This window comes from Somniosus microcephalus, chromosome 31 (assembly GCF_052327205.1).
Source record: "Somniosus microcephalus isolate GS21.2 chromosome 31, FLI_Smic_1.0, whole genome shotgun sequence".
Taxonomy (NCBI): domain Eukaryota; kingdom Metazoa; phylum Chordata; class Chondrichthyes; order Squaliformes; family Somniosidae; genus Somniosus; species Somniosus microcephalus.
The window spans coordinates 25,369,009-25,383,717 of NC_141017.1; the positions used below are offsets into that span (position 1 = coordinate 25,369,009).

The 14,709-nt window shown below is 49.0% G+C and overlaps 1 protein-coding gene across 1 annotated transcript in view; it reads right to left on the reverse strand.

Moving 5' to 3' along the window:
• The window catches only part of LOC147097658 (KN motif and ankyrin repeat domain-containing protein 2-like), a 179,081-nt gene extending 174,922 nt beyond the window's left edge, over window positions 1-4,159 (reverse strand). Inside the window, 1 exon segment of the mRNA XM_085971654.1 lies at window positions 4,069-4,159. The gene's annotated coding sequence lies outside the window, so the exon portion shown is untranslated.
• Between the last annotated feature and the right edge of the window lie 10,550 nt (window positions 4,160-14,709).

Sequence of the window (14,709 nt, forward strand, 5' to 3'; positions counted from 1 at the left end):
CTGCTCTGTAGACCATGAGCTTGGTGCCGGGTTTGAGGTCCTGGAGTACAGCAGGCACCTCAAAGCACTGGAGAGGTACCACCAACGCTGCCTCCGCAAGATCCTACAAATCCATTGGCAGGATAGGCGCACTAACGTCTGTGTTCTTGCTCAGGCCAACATCCCCAGCATCGAAGCTTTGAACACGCTCGATCAGCTCCGATGGACGGGCCACATTGTCCGCATGCCCGATACGAGACTCCCAAAACAATCGCTCTACTCGGAGCTCTGGCACAGAAAGAGAGCCCCAGGTGGGCAGAGGAAACGCTTCAAGGACGCCCTCATAGCCTCCTTGAAAAAGTGTAGCATCCCCACCGACACCTGGGAATCCCTGGCCCAAGACCGCACAAAGTGGAGGAGAAGCATCCGGGAAGGGGCCAAACACCTTGAGTCTCTTTGCCGGGCGCAAGCGGAAGCCAAGCGCAGGCAGTGCATGTCAACCCAAGCACCCCACCCACCCACCCCTTCAACCACCGTCTGCCCCACCTGTGACAGAGACTGTAGGTCCCGCATTGGACTCATCAGTCACCTGAGAATTCATTTTTAACGTGGAAGCAAGTCATCCTCGGTTCCGAGGGACTGCCTAAGAAGAAAGAGAAACGTTGACTCTGTTTCTCTCTCCACAGATACTGCCTGACCTGCTGAGTGTTTCCCAGCATTTTCTGTTTTTATGTTAGCTCTTTCAGAGGGCTGGTACAGGCACGATGGGCCGAACGGCCTCCTTCTCTGCTGTATCATTGTGTTGGAGGCTCACAGTGCCACGAGTGTGATACAAAAACTATCCGAACCATGGTTATGTCAGCATGGCTCATCGCTCGCACCTCTGTGTCAGAAAGTTGTAGGTTCAAACTGACAACAAGATTGCAGTACATAATTAAGGCTGACACGCTGGTGCAATACTGAGAGTGTGCTGCACTGTCGGAGGTGAAGGTCTTCTGGATGTGGTCCCAATCTGCCTTTCTAGTGGTTCAGGTGGTTGTTAAATATGCATCATTTGAGGATAAGTAGGGAATTCTCCCAATATTTTGGCTAACATTCCACCCTCGACCAAAAACAGATTAATTGGCCAATCATCTCATTGCTGTTTCTGGAATGTTGCTGGGTCATGTTTGCCGACACAACAATAGCAACTGCACTTCAAAAAATAAGTCAATGCGTGAAAAAGGTTTGAAAGATTTTGATGCGATAAGTTATGACATAAATACCAGTGTTATTATCTGTTATACTATAGCATCCTATGTGTACAGGTGCTATTAATGATCCGCTTTGCATAGGCACAAACGCATCTAAATTGGTCTTTAAGGTGTGCACAATTACAGTACAATAGCTGTACTCTTGTCAGAACTTTCACAAAGTAAGTACAGTTCAACACAAAGCTAAATAACCTGATAGCTTTAATCCCGGGAATACCAGGTTTAGAAACTGGAAACATATCATTACTCAATACAAACCAATAGAAATCCTGGCAGTTGGACCAGAGACACAGTCATAAATAAAGATATTGAGGAGGTGGGAATATCAGGGGAACTTCTGGGATTTGGAGATGGGGTGAGGAAAAGGGGCATGGGGTGAAGAAAGGGGAATGGGGTGAGAAAAGGGGGGATTGGGGGTGAGAAAAGGGGGGATTGGGGGTGAGAAAAGGGGGGATTGGGGGTGAGAAAAGGGGGAATGGGGTGAGAAAAGGGGGAATGGGGTGAGAAAAGGGGGAATGGGGTGAGAAAAGGGGGAATGGGGTGAGAAAAGGGGGGAATGGGGTGAGAAAAGGAGGAATGGGGTGAGAAAAGGGGGGAATGGGGTGAGAAAAGGGGGAATGGGGTGAGAAAAGGAGGAATGGGGTGAGAAAAGGGGGAATGGGGTGAGGAAAGGGGGAATGGGGTGAGAAAAGGGGGAATGGGGTGAGAAAAGGGGGAATGGGGTGAGAAAAGGGGGGAATGGGGTGAGAAAAGGGGGAATGGGGTGAGAAAAGGGGGAATGGGGTGAGAAAAGGGGGGAATGGGGTGAGAAAAGGGGGGAATGGGGTGAGAAAAGGGGGGAATGGGGTGAGAAAGGGGGAATGGGGTGAGAAAAGGAGGAATGGGTGAGAAAAGGGGGAATGGGGTGAGAAAAGGGGGGAATGGGGTGAGAAAAGGGGGAATGGGGTGAGAAAAGGGGGGAATGGGGTGAGAAAAGGGGGGAATGGGGTGAGAAAAGGGGGAATGGGGTGAGAAAAGGGGGAATGGGGTGAGAAAAGGGGGAATGGGGTGAGAAAAGGGGGAATGGGGTGAGAAAAGGGGGGGATGGGGTGAGAAAAGGGGGAATGGGGTGAGAAAAGGAGGAATGCGGTGAGAAAAGGGGGAATGGGGTGAGGAAAGGGGGAATGGGGTGAGAAAAGGGGGAATGGGGTGAGAAAAGGGGGAATGGGGTGAGAAAAGGGGGGAATGGGGTGAGAAAAGGGGGAATGGGGTGAGAAAAGGGGGAATGGGGTGAGAAAAGGGGGAATGGGGTGAGAAAAGGGGGGAATGGGGTGAGAAAAGGGGGAATGGGGTGAGAAAAGGGGGAATGGGGTGAGAAAAGGGGGGAATGGGGTGAGAAAGGGGGAATGGGGTGAGAAAAGGGGGAATGGGATGAGAAAAGGGGGGAATGGGGTGAGAAAAGGGGGAATGGGGTGAGAAAAGGGGGGAATGGGGTGAGAAAAGGGGGGAATGGGGTGAGAAAAGGGGGAATGGGGTGAGAAAAGGGGGAATGGGGTGAGAAAAGGGGGAATGGGGTGAGAAAAGGAGGAATGGGGTGAGAAAAGGGGGAATGGGGTGAGAAAAGGGGGAATGGGGTGAGAAAAGGGGGAATGGGGTGAGAAAAGGGGGAATGGGGTGAGAAAAGGGGGGAATGGGGTGAGAAAAGGGGGAATGGGGTGAGAAAAGGGGGAATGGGGTGAGAAAAGGGGGGAATGGGGTGAGAAAAGGGGGAATGGGGTGAGAAAAGGGGGGCGATATCCACAACTGAAAGTTACCCCTTGGACCCGCCAGCCCTAGTTGGGTGAATTTAATCAAGTTAAAGACGGGGCCAGTACACTCAGCACCATACGGATGGGAACTGGTGTTTGGGGTGGGGGAGGAATGAGGAGGACAAAAACAACATTACTTCTCTCAGACGCCCAGTTCCATGTCAATAGTGGAGCGGATCCGGTGCCTGGAGCAGGGACCTTACTCTCAGCTGGAAATTATATGATAGGACTAGAATAAAACAAAACACGGGGGGGGGGGGGGGGTGGAGGAAGGAAGGAAGCAAATCATTTAAAGTTTTGTTTAAGAAAATAAGCTTCAGTGCACCCAAAGGAAGATCATCTGAGAGCGTTCAACTCAAAACTATCACAATATAGAAATATGGGAGGATGGGGAGATGGTTGAACTGGCCACTCAATCAACGATTAGCACCAGGCTTTGGAACAAAACTGGAATGATATGGGAATGTGTTTTCTCTCCCGGTTCCTCAATCGGTGAATCCTTTCCATTCTGACTGACCCCACCGGTCCCAATAACTTCCGAGGATTCTGCCGGGAATTCCGAGCACATTCCCGGGCTGACAGGCCAGGATGGGAGGAGGGTGGGTGATATATACATCGACTCGTCGCGCGTCAGTTTCACTGTTAAGGGGGAAAAAAACTTTTGCAAACTTTTGAAAAAAACTTTTTCAAACTTTTGTCCCCCCGCAACCTCTCGGGAGCGTCTGAAACTTTTCCCAACTCCGGGAAAAATCAACAGCCCACCGCCCCAAAGGAACAATTCACTCCCAATGACATCTCCACCAAGGGGTTTAAACTCCAAACTAAGCTCTGGGCCGATTTAGACAAAAGATAGCAGTTTAATGTTGGAGGGAACTGTAAAGATTTTTTAAAAAAAATCATAGTTTGTAACTTTCGCATCAGTTTCATCCAATTCATCAAAATCACAACTGCACGGAAGCAACAACAAATCTTCTTAAAGAAAATGCAAAGATCATAATTAAAAAACTATCAGTTTATTTAAACGGTACTTGAAAACTTATATGACTTACATTAAAAGCTGACTCCCAGCTGTTCGCATCCAAATCCTCCTCCAGCTTCAACTGAGAACCAGAAAAGTTCAGAATCCCTGCTCCAAGCGGCCGAGGGATTGCTCAGGGACTCTCTCTAAATTGCCACTTCTGCAAGAAACGTACGCCCAGAGCTTCAGGAGCAATACAAACCTCTACAGGGACTGAGCAATCCGTATCTGTTGCTCCAGTACCCTAGGTAATTAAAAAAAAACTTAACTGCTAAAAAGTATTTCAAGGAAATAAATAGTTTCACATTAGATGCTGCACTCTAATATCGAACCATGCAGGACAGAAGGAGGCCATTCGGCCCATTGTGCCTGTGCCAGCTCTTTGATAAGGGCTCTCCAATTAGACTCTTTCCACAGAGCCATGCATTTTTTTCCTTTTCAAGTATATATCCAATTTCAATTCATTTTATTTATAATTATTAAACAATTGTTTTTTTTTTGTAACATTTTAGTTTTCCCCTCCTTCAGCCTCTCCACCTTCTGCATACAAAGTTTCTCAGCCCCAAGGGTCACGTACTCACCTCTCAGCAGGTCAAGCCTCTGCCACTTGAAGTGGATGCCAGGAGGTTGCTGAGGTTGTGCTTGCCGAATGGAGACAAGGGCCTCCACCCCATGGTGGGAACCATTGGGGTGTGAGCTGCCCACCAGTCTACAGGTTGGAGCGTTCATCCATTGACCCACTGTGCTTGGAACTAATTTTAATAGAAGGGACACCGCCGCTAAGAAGAACGTAAATTGGTTCCATCAGAAAACTCAACCAGGGCTCCTGCAGGAAGGCGGATGTACGAGGATGTTGGGTGGTGACAGGGTCGACAGGTGAGGATTGGCCACTTGGGTGAGATACAGGGGGGTGGCAGGTACCCAGGCAACTGTACCTGGGGAGGGGAAGAGGAGATATGGGCGGGTGGCTAGTACCTGGGGAACTGTACGGGGCGGCGGGTGGGGGGGGGGTGTTGGGGAGATAAGGGAGGGTGGCTGGCAATGTTTCCGCTAAGCTACATGTCCACACGGCGGTCCCGCGTAGGCCACTCACCGGCTTTGCAATGGAAATAACCGCGCATGTGCGAAAATTTGAATGGGCCGCGCAGCCAGTTAAAGGGACTGCGCACTGAAAATAAATTAGAGGGAATATTTGTGACTGGAACCTGGGGAACTGTACCTAGGAGGAGGGGGATATATGGGAGAGGGGTATCTAGGGAGGGGACGATACGAGAGGGTGGCTGGTACCTGGAGAATTGTATCTGGGAAGGAGAAAATGCATCATCGCTCGTACCCACTGGTCATGCTGAGCATCATTTTCACAGTGCATCACTATGAAGTCATGTAGGAGCAATGCATAACAGTTTTGCAATATGAGCCCAAGTCTCTGTGTTATGGATGAGCCGAAACTTCCTTCAGTTCAACATCAACAAAACTATCTTCTTTGGAAATACTGCTGTGGTTTTACAGAGCACTGCTTACGTACCTGTTTGGAATAGTGTGTTTGGTTTTGGAAGTTCTTGGAGAAAGTCCAGCAACAATTCACCAGGATGATATCTGCGACTGGGTTATATTCTCTGGAGATGAGGAGGCTGAGGGTTGGGAGTTTAAAACAATGAAGGGAATTGACAAGGAACAACTCTTTCCTCTGATGGACGAATCCAGAACAGGGGGGGAAATAACCTTTAAGCTCAGACAAAGACAGTTAAAAGTGATCTCAAAGTAGTTTTCTTTGCCCCCTCACTCAGGCTGCAAGAATGTGGAGGGCACTATGCCATGGGACACATGCAGAATCAGCTGAAGTTATTAAAAGGGAGGCAGAAACCAACTTGGGGAAGTAAGGTGATTAAGGGATATGGAGAAAGGACAAGGATTTGGATCAAAGAGATAAAGAGCTACCAAGGCTAACAAAAGAGACTAAAGCAAAATACTGCAGATGCTGGAAAGCTGCAATAAAAATATTTCCAGCGTTTTCTGTTCTAGCAAAATAGATAGCAGGCTCGATGAGTCCTACCCCTATGTTCTCACCAGCAGCTACCTGCCTCTGACTCCACCTTCACCAGCCTCCCAGGCTGAATCTGGTCGTGAGTAGCCTTAGTTTTCAGACCCTAAGCCCACCTTCTTACCCCACAACCAGTCAGATTATATTTTTGCTTTGCTCGTTTGTGGTTCGACCTTGCTCTGTGCACAAACCCCAAGCTGTGCTCTCAACAGCCTTCCTCCTTCACAAACTCCAGTTAAAACAGTGCGGGTCCAGCACTGCCAAGTTCCTCTGGCTCCCTCAGCGTATTGAATTCAGGATCTTCAAACCCTTCTTCAGTCTTGCTCTCACCTGACCTCAGCAATCTGCTCTCACCTGTACACTACAGTCCACACCCTCCACTCCTCTCCTCTGGATTACTGTTTGTTCCTGTCTCCCTTTGCTCTACCATCGCTCCTTGGAACACCCCCAAAACCACTTGGCCTTCTACCCCGCTTCCTTCAAAATCCCAGTAAATATTTCTCTTTAACGGTGACTTCAATTCTCCCCTCCTTTTCTTTCCCATCTCCTTTTCAACATCCTACTTCTCCCCCCTCCCTTGTCAAGTGTTCCGAGCTGTTCTACATAAATGCAAGTTGTTGTTGAATGGCCCTGCTTGACATAGAAGTGGGACTGATTTCTCTCTCTGTACAGTGCACCAGACCACACAATGGGCAATCCCAACTTTAATGGCTATGTTGGCATCTTCAGTCCCCTCCCTGTAGATGATCAGTCAGCATCTAGCCAGGGGCTTCAGCCACACTGTGCAAGTGTTTCTGATGCATCATCTGAGATTCGATCATCATGCTGTGCCAGGGATAGTGAGATCCACCCCTTCTTCACTAACTTGTGGAAAACCTCAGTAATTGCTGGTTGGCCGTGCGCCAGGCTGGAGTTGGCACTTTGACCATTGGCTCAAGCTTTGATTTATTTGAGAGGTGGCAGCTCAGCTTTGCAGCCTTTGTGTTTACTTGTTTGGGTTTTTCTGGGCTTCTTGCACCGCTAGCGTTTTCATGTCTGTCCTCTGCACGCTGCTGCCCAGTATCCTTGTGCACCTTGGCCCAATATCCCAGCCCAGTATCGTCACCCTCCTTGGTCTGGGTTGTATGTGGCGCTAGATACTCAATACTGCAGTTGTTGAAATTTGAGCCAGGGAGGGGTGTTTGTGTATATGTGTGTCTGTGTGTACTTTGCTTGATCATGGCGATCTATCAAGTATCTTTGTACCATGTATGGACCATGTACAGCAGGCACCTCAAAGCACTGGAGAAGTACCACCAACGCTGCCTCCGCAAGATCCTGCAAATCCATTGGCAGGATAGGCGCACCAACGTCAGTGTTCTCGCTCAGGCCAACATCCCCCAGCATCGAAGCTTTGACCACGCTCAATCAGCTCCGATGGATGGGTCACATTGTCCGCATGCCCGATACGAGACTCCCAAAACAAGCGCTCTACTCGGAGCTCCGGCACGGCAAGAGAGCCCCAGGTGGGCAGAGGAAACGCTTCAAGGACCCCCTCAAAGCCTCCTTGAAAAAGTGTAACATCCCCACCGACACCTGGGAATCCCTGGCCCAAGACCGCACAAAGTGAAGGAAAAGCATCCGGGAAGGCGCCGAACACCTCGAGTCTCTTCGCCGGGAGCAAGTGGAAGCCAAGCGCAGGCAGCGCAAGGAGCGCACATCAACCCAAGCACCCCACCCACCCGCCCCTTCAACCACTGTCTGCCCCACCTGCGACAGAGACTGTAGGTCCCGCATTGGACTCATCAGTCACCTGCAAACTCATTTTTAATGTGGAAGCAAGTAATCCTCGGTCCGAGGGACTGCCTAAGAAGGAGAAGAAGACTTGATAGATAGATAGATCAAAACGCAGATTGAGTCTTAGGTCAGCCAGGGACCCACCTACCTGAATCTGTGCGATGCAAGGTCACCCGTTCAGTCAATGTCTTTGGAATTCTCTACCCCAGAGGGCTGTGGATGCTTCGTCACTGAGACTGAGATCGATAGATTTTTGGGCACGAAGGGAATCGAAGGATATGGGGATAGCGCGAGAAAGTGGAGTTGATGTAGATCAGCCCTGATCTTATTGAATGGGGCGGAGTAGGCTCGAGGGGCCGCATGGCTGACTCCTGCTCCTAATTCTTTTGTTCTAATGTGCAACTCTGACAGCATCAATGGAGATGCCACCGGGTAAACTGTCCCATCGTCCTGGGGGGGAATTTCTATTGAGCGAAAATGACAAGAAAAAAAACATTAGGAAAGAAGAGCTCCTAAGCTTAATGGGTTCAGGTACTACCCAATATACTGAGCCGTATGGGGCAGGGAGGTCCCAGCTTTGATCCGATAGCAAAATACTGCAGATGCTGGAAATCCGAAATAACAACAGAAACTTTTCCTTTTTCTCTCCCACATGGCAATTGTCTTTCACTCTGCCAGCGCATTTCACACTTCATCTAGAGCCATTGTCTGTTTCTTCACCTGTCCTATTACCATCTCGTCTCACCTTGAATATCTCTTAATGTCTCGTCTTTCATCCCCTCCCCCATTTCCCAGCCCCCAAACTGCCTTTTGTTTCATTTCCTGCCTTTTCTCTCAGTTCTGTAGAAGGGTTTCGACCCGAAACGTTGACTCTATTTCTCTCTCCACGGATGTTGCCTGGCCTGCCCAGCTTTGATCCCTGTTTTGTGCTATGTTAGCTGATCGTGGCCAGGTCAGTAAATGCGTCACAATTTGCCTCAGTGTCTTGGACTAGGGAGGGGAAAAAAAAAATGAGCCAGGCTCCCTGCTCCTGATCCAGCAAGCCCCGCTGGAAAGAGCGGGATATCATATCGCATTAGGACAGGAGCAGGCTTGGTTGTGATGCCCCCCATTGGCGAATTGCCTGCCAACACACAGGCAGAACTGCAGCCTGGGTGAATACCACCGTAACCTGTTGAGTAAAGGATGGGAAATGTGCCAATAGACTAAACTCTGCACTGTAGGGAAGTAGGTATTTTGAGACGTCCCCCCAAGTGCAGGGACAGCCTGGGCTCTGTGTGGTTCACATTTCAAGCACTTTTATGGTAGATTATTGAGGTGATATTCCACAAATCGGTGGTCTGGATGGCTTCTGCGTAGTTAGGCTGCTGCTGCGATTTCCCACCACAGTATTTAACTCCTTTTTAAATTGTTTTATTCCTTCTGTGATAACAAAACAAAAAGCCCAAGCAAAATACCAGCTGTGCAGTGCCACAGCAAAACATAGGAGTCGCTCCATCGGTGCCCCTCCATCGGTGCCCCATCAGTGCCCCTCCATCGGTGCCCCTCCATCAGTGCCCCTCCATCGGTGCCCCTTTCAAAACACATCTTGTGCCATCGGTGTCCCTTTTTAAAAACACATCTCGTGCCATCGGTGTCCCTTTTTAAAAACACATCTCGCTCCGTCGGTGCCCCTTTCAAAACACATCTCGTGCCATCGGTGCCCCTTTCAAAACACATCTCGTGCCATCGGTGCCCCTTTCAAAACACATCTCGTGCCATCGGTGTCCCTTTCAAAACACATCTCGTACCATCAGTGCCCCTTTCAAAACACATCTCGTACCATCAGTGCCCCTTTCAAAACACATCTCGTGCCATCAGTGCCCCTTTCAAAGCACATCTCGTGCCATCGGTGCCCCTTTCAAAACACATCTCGTGCCATCGGTGCCCCTTTCAAAACACATCTCGTGCTATCGGTGCCCCTTTCAAAACACATCTCGTGCCATCGGTGCCCCTTTCAAAACACATCTCGTGCCATCGGTGCCCCTTTCAAAACACATCTCGTGCCATCGGTGCCCCTTTCAAAACACATCTCGTGCCATCGGTGTCCCTTTCAAAACACATCTCGTACCATCGGTGCCCCTTTCAAAACACATCTCGTACCATCAGTGCCCCTTTCAAAACACATCTCGTGCCATCAGTGCCCCTTTCAAAGCACATCTCGTGCCATCGGTGCCCCTTTCAAAACACATCTCGTGCCATCAGTGCCCCTTTCAAAACACATCTCGTGCTATCGGTGCCCCTTTCAAAACACATCTCGTGCCATCGGTGCCCCTTTCAAAACACATCTCGTGCCATCGGTGCCCCTTTCAAAACACATCTCGTGCCATCGGTGCCCCTTTCAAAACACATCTCGTGCCATCGGTGCCCCTTTCAAAACACATCTCGTGCCATCGGTGCCCCTTTCAAAACACATCTCGTGCCATCGGTGCCCCTTTCAAAACACATCTCGTGCCATCGGTGCCCCTTTCAAAACACATCTCGTGCCATCGGTGCCCCTTTCAAAACACATCTCGTGCCATCGGTGCCCCTTTCAAAACACATCTCGTGCCATCGGTGCCCCTTTCAAAACACATCTCGTGCCATCGGTGCCCCTTTCAAAACACATCTCGTGCCATCGGTGCCCCTTTCAAAACACATCTCGTGCCATCGGTGCCCCTTTCAAAACACATCTCGTGCCATCGGTGCCCCTTTCAAAACACATCTCGTGCCATCGGTGCCCCTTTCAAAACACATCTCGTACCATCGGTGCCCCTTTCAAAACACATGTCGTACCATTGGTGCCCCTTTCAAAACACATCTCGTGCCATCAGTGCCCCTTTCAAAGCACATCTCGTGCCATCAGTGCCCCTTTCAAAACACATCTCGTGCCATCAGTGCCCCTTTCAAAGCACATTTTGTGCCATGTGCCCTTCAAAGCTCAGCTTGTGCCCTGTGTCCCGTTCAAAACACATCTCGTGCCATCAGTGCTCCTTTGAAAGCTCAGCTTGTGCCATCTGTGCCCCTTTGTAAGCACGGCTTGTGCCATCAGCGCCCCTTTAAAAAACAAATTAAAGGCTGATAAAGTACTGCCATTAGAGAGGGGAAGACTAAGTACTTTCTGTTTATGCACTCCCTCCATCGCTACGACTCTACCCTTTACTAGTAAAGTACTGAAATGCTGTTGTACATTTTGTGCCTCCTCCCTCCAGAGCTGCTCTGCTCAAGTTAGGAGTGCGATGGAATACTCACCACTCACCTGGATGGGTGCAGCCACAACACTTAATAAGCTCCATGTCATCCAGGACAAAGTAAAATCTCTTATTCGGTGTCCCCTGAACACCATATCCACCCCCTCGACAGTCGGCACACTGACTCTGCAGGATGACCTGCAGCAACTCACCAAGGTTACTTTGACCGCACAGTCAAGTCCTATCGCCTCTACCATCGAGAAGGACAAGAGTAAAGATATCACGGCAACACTGTTTGACTCCAAATCACACATCATCCGTTCCTCCATCATCGCTGGTTCAAGGCCCTGGAATTCCCCACTCAAAGCCTTTGCGAGAGTACCGTCATCGCAATGGCTGCACTGGCTTGAGAGTCGCCACACCGTCCCAGGGTACTTTGGGATGGGCAACAAATGCAGCCTCACCAACGTTGCCCACATCTCATGAACCAACAAAAATATACAGGAAGGGGACGGGTGTGGGAGTGGCGAGTGGGTCAATAACCAGAGGTCATAGATTTAAAACCATTGGCAAACGTTCTAGAGGGGCGATGAGGGGAAATGTTTTCACTCAGATTGTTGTCGGGATCTGGAACGCTCGACCTGAAAAGGTGGTGGAAGCCGATTCCATAAACAATTTTAAAAAGGGAGTTGGACAGGTTCTCGAGGGTGAGGATGTTACAGGGTTACAGACAAAAAGCAGGGGGGGTTGTGGGATGAAGCGCAACTGCTCTTTTAAAGAGCCAGCACGGACACAACGGGCAGAATGGCCTCCTTCTGTGCTGTAAGTTTCTAGAATTCTATCTGGAGCTGCCTGACCCATGGAAGGAATCCCCAGCTGGTAGGCCATTTTTCTGGGGTCAGGCGGTTCAGGGTCCATTCATAACCAGTTGCAAAGTTCCAGGGAATTAAAAGGTTTGCCTTTATATAGCACCTTATAACATCTCTTACAAATGTCTTCAATCACAGCAATGTGCAAAGAATTGCTTTGAAGTATGGCTACTATTGTTATGCGGTAGCCATTTTGCACCCATCCACAATCTGCAATGAGATTAATCCACAAACAGAGCTTCCTTGGTAGACCATCATTTCAGCCTGTTCTTGCCCCACGGAACTAATTTCTTCCTATCTCGGCTCTTTTTTCTCCCCTTGTCCAGTCTCTTCCCACCTACATTCGTGACTCTTCCACTTTAACAGTTTCCAATTTCCTGGCCCCAACCGTCTCCTTTTCACTATGGACGTCCAATCCCTCTACACCGCCATCCCTCACCAGGATGGCCTGAAGGCGCTCCGCTTCTTCCTTGAACAGAGGCCCAACCAGTCCCCATCCACCACCACCCTCCTCCACCTGGCTGAACTTGTTCTCACGTTGACTCCACTCACTTCCTCCAAATTAAAGGTGTTGGTATGGGAATCTGCATGGGTCCTAGCTATGCCTGCCTTTTCGTGGGGTATGTGGAACATTCTTTGTTCCAGTCCTACTCAGGTCCCCTCCCTCACCTCTTTTTCTGGTACATTGATGACTGTATTGGTGCTGTTTCCTGCTTTCGCCCTGAATGAGAAAATTTCATTCATTTTGCTTCCAATTTCCACCTTTCCTTCACCTTCACCTTGTCCATCTCTGACTCTTCCCTTCCCTTCTTTGACTTCTCTGTCTCCATTTCTGGGGATAGGCTATCCACTATAAGCCCACTGACTCCCACAGCTACCTAGACTACACTTCCACCCACCCCGCTTCCTGTAAGGACTCTTCCATTCTCCCATTTTCTCTGTCGCATCTGTTCTGACGATGCCACCTTCCATACTAGTGCTTCCGATATGTCTTCCTTTTTTCTCAACCGAGGATTCCCCTCTACCGTGGTTGATATGGCCTTTGACTGTGTCCGTTCCATTTCCCGCACTTCTGCTCTCACCCCTTCCCCTCCCTCCCAGAACCACGATAGGGTTCCCCTTGTCCTCACCTTTCACCCCACCAGCCTCCACATTCAATGGATCATCCCCTGCCATCTCCAATGTGATCCCACCACCAAACACATCTTCCCCTCCCCTTTCAGCATTCCGAAGGGTCCACTCCTCTATCACCCCCAATGCCCCTTCCCGTGCAAGCGCAGGAAATGCAACACTTGCCTTTTTACCTCCTCCCTTCCCACAAACCCCAAACACTTCTTCCAAGTGAAACAGCGATTTACTTGTACTTGCAATTTAGTATAGTGTATTCGCTGCTCACAATGCGGTCTCATCTACATTGGGGAGACCAAATGCAGATTGGGTGACCGCTTTGTGGAACACCTCCGTTCAGTCCGTAAGCATGACCCCGAGCTTCCAGTTGCCTGCCACTTTAATTCTCCGCTCCACTCCCACTTTGATCTCTCTGTCCTCGGCCTCTTACACTGTTCCAACAAAGCTCAACGTAAGCTCGAGGAACAGCACCTCATCTTTCGATTAGGCACTTTACAGCCTTCTGGACTCAACATTGAGTTCAACAATTTCAGACTATAATCTCGACCCCTATGTTTTCTTTTTTCTCTCACGGCAGCTATTGATGATTCTGCCATTGCCATTTACACCTCATCTAGTCATCTTCTGTTTCTTAATTTGTCCCAATACCATCTCCTTTTGCCTTCCACCATCATCCATTTTGTCTTATAATCTTTCCTGCCTTCCATCCTATCACAGACCTTCCCTTTGTTCTTTCCTCCCCTCCTCCCTTTCCCGGCCCCACACTTGCTTAAAAATCTGTTACTTCTCCAACTTTTTCCAGTTCTGATGAAGGGTCATCGACCTGAAACGTTAACTGTTTCTCTCTCCACGATGCTGCCTGACCTGCTGAGTGTTTCCAGCATTTTCTGTTATTTTTTTTTGGTGTTGTTTGAGTGAGGAATGTTAGTGAAGGTAACATCCTGTTCTTGAGAAAATTGTGGGATCTTTAATATCCACCTGAAGCACTGGAATAGGTAGATGGAGCATCAGTGAGCAGTAATGCACTGTGTCACTGAGTGCAATATTGTAGCTGTAACACACTGATTCTGCACTGTGTGGCACTGTAACACTGTCAGGTAGTGCCTTGACAAGGTACAGACTTAGCGAACATAGCCTAGCGATCGAAAAAGGCAGACACAGGCAGACCAGGCTGCCAAGAGAAGACAGGATATGCTCTCACTGCAGTCAGGGAGTAGTTGAGACAGAGATGCACTTCCTCACAGCCTGTGGAAAATATCAGGGCATCAGAGAGAATTTCTATCAAAAATTCTCACAAATATGCCCTGAATTCAGAAATCTGACTGACAACCAAAAACTCCCATTCCTACTGGGGGAGGAGAGAAGCTGTGTAACACTGGCGGCACACTATGTTACAGCTTGCCATGAACAGAGGGACAACCAGTAAACTAAGACAAGAATATATATAAACAAGGCGAAAATATATTTATAAACTCAGGGATATACCTGTTTATACACTGTATGAATGGAACCGCGTTTATGTGTTCAACCATAAATGTATTTTGATGCTTTGGCAACATAAGATGTACCTTATCATGCCAATAAAGCGATTTGTATTGTATTGTATTGTATTGTAGTGCATTGTTGGTGCTGTAACACCGTCATTCAGT